Here is a 6,864-nt window from a genome sequence, read left to right as displayed (position 1 = left end):
TAAGAACTATGAAAAGGGATGCCGTAATCATAGTCTTGATCGTTTTGACCTTTGCCATTTCTCACAAGTCCAAGTTAGTGTGCCGGTAAACCACACACGCTCCAATAACGACTTTGAGAATGCAAACATCACAATTGCTATCTAGCTAAAATCTACTTAGTGAAAGTGTTTCCTCACCATCATTTTCATGAATCGGAGAGAAACCTTATGACACTTAGATTTAATGGTGTATGTGTTCTTATCCATGTGAATAGTCAAAACCATAGTCACAAGACAAGGATAATGACAAATCCAAACTCATATGGACTGAACTCAATCTTAATTTCTTGCCACCTGGCAGCTCAAGGGCCTGCCATTGCTTCCAAGTTGTTGTGCAACCAATTGAGAACTCTAAGAACTCAACTTTAACTTGAATGGGCACAGAATATGTCAACACGATAGGTTATAAACCTCAAGTTGTGTGCTAGTGAGGAACTTTAGGTTCTATTCTTGATTAGTTCTTGAGACTTTCAAGACCTTTAAGACTCCCACTGTCCTCTTGACCTATAAGACTCCCTATTCAAACATCCAAGAGATAGTGTGGATTCTAACCAAGACAAACACTTCACACAATTGGCCTAAGTTGGTCTTTGTTTTATCTAAAACATCACAACTTACCAACTTCAAATGAACAAGAGTTAGACACTTTTACTCTTACATTTGACACGTGTTTTAAACCTTCTTAAAGACATGTCACTCATATTACAATCTTGGAGTATGACTCTAAGACTTGTATTGGAACGAAGTATGACTCATCTTCTTGATTTAACCATTTCAACAATTTCAAGATCCCTTCTTCTTAGTCATAAGAATGCACTAAGACTTCCTTAGAGAACAAATTTTTATATGGTTTCTTAATCATTAAGATGATCACAAAGCTGATACTAAAGTACTCTCCCATCTTTTCAGATTTGAGAAACTTTTATCCTTCTACCTAATTTGATTCTTCTTATCCACTCTGCTATGCATTGAAACCTTTTCCAATGTCTCAGAGTTACACTTAAGCTTGTAAGTATAATCATATTTACTGAGCTTTAGTAAACTATGACGAATAGCCTTATATCTTTTGTGGTGGACTTAATCAGTGCACATGACTATGTACTCGATCCCTTAGTCCATTACTTGACTCACACATCCATGTGAACAAGTAATTAGTCTTAATTTTTCCAATACTTGAAAGTTCTCATTCATCATGCTACACAACTTGCATGATTCCAAGTTTCGGTCCAATTGAGACTTGGTGATGAGAATCTTTCCTTATTTGGTAAATTTAGACATTACCACAAATGAAGGAATCAATTTCATATTTCCACTCTTGCTATTAATGGAATCATATAAGCAACAATTTTTTTCCTCAAATGCCATTGTAAGGATATTTTAAAATAAATAAAATCAAAATTTTCTTTTATTTTAAAACTATGCAGAAAAACTTATCCTTAAAATCCATATGAAAACTTGTTGTTATCTATTCCTTAGCAATATCTCATAACTCCTAAGAAGTAGCTCAAGAATCCGATTTTCAAACTACGCGATAGAAATCCATCTATGCGATCAGATTCAGCATATTCTTTCTTTAAGTTCCTTTACTTTTCTTTGATTCTTAAAACATTACCATGTGACCCAGTCACATCATGTATCAGGAATCTCAGAATAGAAACTTAACAGAGTTAGATTAGTGGACTTTACCTGAAGTAGAGTCAATCTTATTGACTTTAACATCCTTAGGTAAATTTGGCAGCTTCGCAACTAATGACCCTTCCTTTGGCAATATAAACATATGGACCCTTTGATAATGGTACACGGGACTATTACAGACTTAGCCTTTTTCTCTTTACCATTTGGTCAACCTAGTTGACTATGGTCAATCCCTTTTCTTGGGAAGAGAATGCTTTTTCTGTATTTCCTGTGTCACATTGTCAATGTCCATCAAGTTTTGAGGAAGTTGATCTTAACAAATAAATAAGATCATTAAGGGTCTTGTCATAGTCTGTTTCATAGATGTTCCAAAAGAACTCACTATGTGACTTAGAAAGTAGTTGAACCACCAACTTTCTCAAGACTTTGACACCCAACTCTCCCGGCTTGTCAATATGTGACTACATCTCCAAGATGTGATCACACCTAGACCTTGCCTTGCCAATGGGGCTTGAGTGATCTTAAACTTTTCAAGAACTTTTGGGGTAGGGAGAATAATTTGGAGGAGGTGAATGAAGTATGATTTCCATGGGACATCATCTTCATTTAGGAAAGCTTGTTTCAAGAGATTTGGGAAGATCATAAATGTCTAAACCAGACATGTTTTGGGAGATATTCAAGATAGTTGATCTTAAAGTACTTAATATGACACCCAATATGAAATATTAAGGCTAGGACCCAACAAACTATTTTATAACTTAGAAGAGGTATGCCGTAATCCAAGCTATAAAACAATTTGAAGGTAGGTTAATGACGATTCACCAATTTCCACCAAGATAAACGAAATGTATTATTAGGTTTTAATTGGTTTTGAAACTCCTAGATCTTTTGAGATTCATTGAACTGTTCAACGGCATGTTTCAATCTCGAGTGTGCCCTTCAGGTTTTGTGATTGGGATACCGAGGATCACAAAACAAGGTGTGAAGTAACCATGCAAATTACTTGGTACCCTTAAGTGTTTACCCCTTAATCGATGTGCCGGTTAACCACACACGCTCCATCGATACTATGATAAACATTAAGTTACCCTTCGCCTACCTTGTTAAATACGAGTTAGTGTGCCGGTTAACCACACACGCTCCACTAACCGACTTAAACAAAGTGCAAAGTGTAATTTCATGGATTAGCACCTTATTCACATTTTCCTAAGTAACTAAGATTGGGAATTATTAAGAGTTTAGTTACTTAGTATTTATCATTAATACTTTTAATGAAGGGAGAATTATAGTCCTGTCAAACCCGTTCGGCTAACGACCCTCCACCAGTCAAGCAAGCGGTGGGTGAGAGTGGACACCCATTAAGTTGCCATTTTATAGGCAACAACCTTATACCCACCTTATAGACCGGCTTCGTGAATGAGGCGTACTAGCGGTAAGACCGACTTTACTCTTATACATGTATATATTATTAACTTATAATATTATAAAGTATAAGGGTTGAATTTTAACTTTTAAAATTCTAAGGGCTAACTTGGAATTAAAGTATTCATAAGAGAAAACTTTACAAATTCCAAAACTTGAGGGCAAGTTTTGAAACTATTCAAAACTAATTAATTCCATAACTTATGTATTTAAAGTAGTTTTAATCCAAAAACTCTTCAAGTTCCATAACTTGAGGACAAATTATGGAAGACTTTAAACTAATAAAGAATTAACTTTTTCTTTATTTTATAACTTATGGAATTAATTAAGGTTACATTATTTTATTTATTTATTTATTTAATGAAGAGACTCTTGGTCCTCCATAACTTGAGGACAAATTATGGAGTCATAACTCCAATTAATTAAAACTAGACTCTTCATTTTTTGTAACCTTTGCCAATTTTATGAGTTTTATGAGTCTTTAATGTGACTCTTCATGTAACTTGAGGACAAGTTACACAAACACATTTTATACTCAACTCTTAGATTAAAATGGATTGAAAACAACTATTTCAATTAACTTTTCTATTAATCTAAGCAACTCATAAGAACAAGATAATTCAAATCAAACTTTTCTATTAACAATTATCTTTGAAAATGGATTAGCATGAACATTACCACATTAAAAAAAACAAGTTTATAAGTTCAAAAACAACTTAGGGTAATGTTCCTAGTCCATTTCTAGCCAAAAACCTCGAAAATATGTTGTATTGGGGTCCAACTCGTCGAGTGCATGAACATAACTCGGCGAGTTGGATGCATTTTGCCTTGGACTCGTCGAGTCCCTTCATGGACTCGGCGAGTCTACTGGGCTGACAGCACCAATTTCGATTTTTCAGCTTCTATTGCAGGTATAACAAGAAAACAAGCCTAGGCTCTGATACCACTGTTGGGTTATGAGCATTCTAACACTCCTAAGTGTACATGCAACCCTAAATACCTTGGATCTACGTTTTCTCTATTATACATGCAAATATGAACATCCAAGGTATTATCCTAATCTAGCATACAAAATAATGGATATAACAAGATAGAATACATACCTTTTCATGTAGAAAGTCTTCATGAAGCTTGAGTGCCTAGTGCCCCAAGTGTGACACCTCAAATGGTTCACACAACACCAAATACACTTGGAATAACTTGAGAGAATTCTACACTTCATAAAATCGGCTAGCCCTCTCTAGAATAATACTAGTGGCCGATTTTGGAAGAATAATATCTTTATATAGTGTTACAATTAGGGTAAACCCTAATTGTCATGACTTTCCATTTCCTTGGATCCATGGGTTCAAATACACCATGGAGCATCCATGGAGCATTATATGGGTTTTGGCCCAACTAAATAATCCATGGAGCATTAGCCCACTATACAAGTATGGATGATTTGTACAATCAACCCATATATTTAATTAGTCTTCTTTTGATCACTTAATTAATCCTAGATTAATTCTTGATCAATACTAATTAAATAATCTTATTATTCTTATTATTAATATACTAGAACTTATAATATATTAATAACCGTAAGTGTCTTATTTCTCTCATTATAGTCTATCCAAGTGCATGATGCCATGCAACCCAAATGGACCATGCTGGGTCGGGTCAAGTCTTACCAATTATAGTTATGGACTTAGACATTAATCCAACAGGTGGAGCATTTCTGAGCATTTAAAGGTAATAAATCGTTACCTTCCCTCTTTTGTTTAATAGATCAACCTTGGCTATGAGATTTGGAGCTTTTATGCCATGCTTAAGAACTATTTCGAGTTAGAAGCCCAGATCTGAAGTTGCTACTTCAGATCTGAGTGTATCTTGGCCTAGAAAGTCATAAAGCATCTGTTCTTGGGTTGATAGTGAAGCCTCTTTGTCTTAAACCCTAGTTTGGGTTGTTTTAAGCCTAGATCTCTTTATCTACACGTAAAGTTTGCCAATTTACGTGAGGGATAGGCCTTAGAAGTATGGATCTATGAGTTGGAAGCCCTGTTTGGCTTGAAAAGCCACTGCATGGATTAAGGACTGAATAGACTCGGTGAGTCCTTTGAGTGGACTCGGTGAGTAGTATGAAGATGGAGGCGAACCCGACGTGTTGGATGAACAACTCGGCGAGTCTGTTGAAGATTTCCTTGGACTCGGCGAGTCTGCTCTTGGACTCGGCGAGTCAAGTCGCGAAACCCCAAACCCTTCGAGTCAAGGCTCAGTTTAGTGAGTTGAGTGGGGACTCAGTGAGTTGGACAGGACAGAACTCGGAAATCAGTGAACTCGGCGAGTCAGTAGGCTGACTCGGCGAGTAGGGTCAACATGGAAGGTTGACTTTGGCCAGGACTTTGACTTTGATCATAGTTGATTTAGTTGACTTTTAGAGGTCTGTCAGGATAAGTGTCTCTTTGTTATTGGTTGCTCGGAGAGTTAGAGGAGCAGCGTTTCAGACGGTGGTTGGTTAGCAGTCCGAGGGTTACCAGCAGAATTCAGCAGTTCAGGTGAGTTTCCTTCCAGTAGGAAAGGGTCTAAGGCCACAATGCCGGCCTGTTCAGTTAGCAATAGTTTCCGGACTTCAGTCCGATGCAGTAGTTAGTATGTTTGATGCCTTCGTGGCTCAGATAGGATTTATGTGTTATGTGTTTCGGGCCACGACCCGATGCAGTATAAAGTATATGTGTTCATGCTAGTTGATATGTTATGTTATGCTATGTTCAGTCGGTTTCCGGACTTCGGTCCGATGCAGGGGGCAAGTCTCCAGTTAGTCCGGACTTCGGTCCGATGCAGGGGACAAGGTCCCAGTCAGTTTTCGGACTTCGGTCCGATGCAGGGGCAAGGCCCCAGTTAGTCCGATCGGGGACAAGGTCCCAGTCAGTTTCCGAACTTCGGTCCGATGCACGGGGCAAGGCCCCAGTTATTCTGGACTTCGGTCCGATGCAGGGGACAAGGTCCCAGTCAGTTTCCGGACTTCGGTCCGATGTAGGGGGCAAGGCCCCAATTAGTCCAGACCTCGGTCCGATGCAGTGGGCAAGGCCCAGTATGTGCTTTATATGTTATTGTATGGTATGTGGTAGTTTGGGGGAGCTCACCAAGCTTCGTGCTTACAGTTTCAGTTTTTGGTTTCAGGTACTCAGCTTTCAAAAGAGGGGCTCGGAAAGATTGCAGTGCACACACCATAGTCAGCTAGCGTGGGATGTTTTACTCTGATAATAAGTTTGCATTTCGAATTAATGCTATGAAATTATGTTATGATTTATGATACAGTTTTTATGAATATGGTTTTGGTAATGTTTTAAAAAGAAAATTTTCGTTGTGATTTTTGGGATGTTACATAACATACTCCGAAAAGATACTAACCATACAAAGTTGGAAAGTGGTCGGGGAATTACACAATCCAAACGACATTTTCTACTATGCAAAAGTGTCAAATGGACATGTGAAGGTTGTCTTTTCTGGTCTTTCGGTGCCACCAGGATTTGGTAAAAACCAGAATACCCGTCAAGACAACAATAATGTGATTTCCCGGCCAACCTTTCTAACATTTTTTCAATGAAAGGTAATGAGAAATGATCTTTTCTTGTGCTTACATTGAGTTTGCGGTAGTCAATACATACTCTCCACCCGTTTTGCACGCGGGTGGGGACCATCCTACCTTTGTTGTTCTCGACCATCGTGGTTCCCGTCTTCTTCGGTACCACTTGCATTGGACTCACCCACTTGCTATCCGAGATT

The sequence above is a fragment of the Lactuca saligna genome, chromosome 9, assembly GCF_052625555.1.
Source record: "Lactuca saligna cultivar CGN05327 chromosome 9, ASM5262555v1, whole genome shotgun sequence".
Classification (NCBI taxonomy): Eukaryota; Viridiplantae; Streptophyta; class Magnoliopsida; order Asterales; family Asteraceae; genus Lactuca; species Lactuca saligna.
This window is presented reverse-complemented; position numbering follows the sequence as displayed.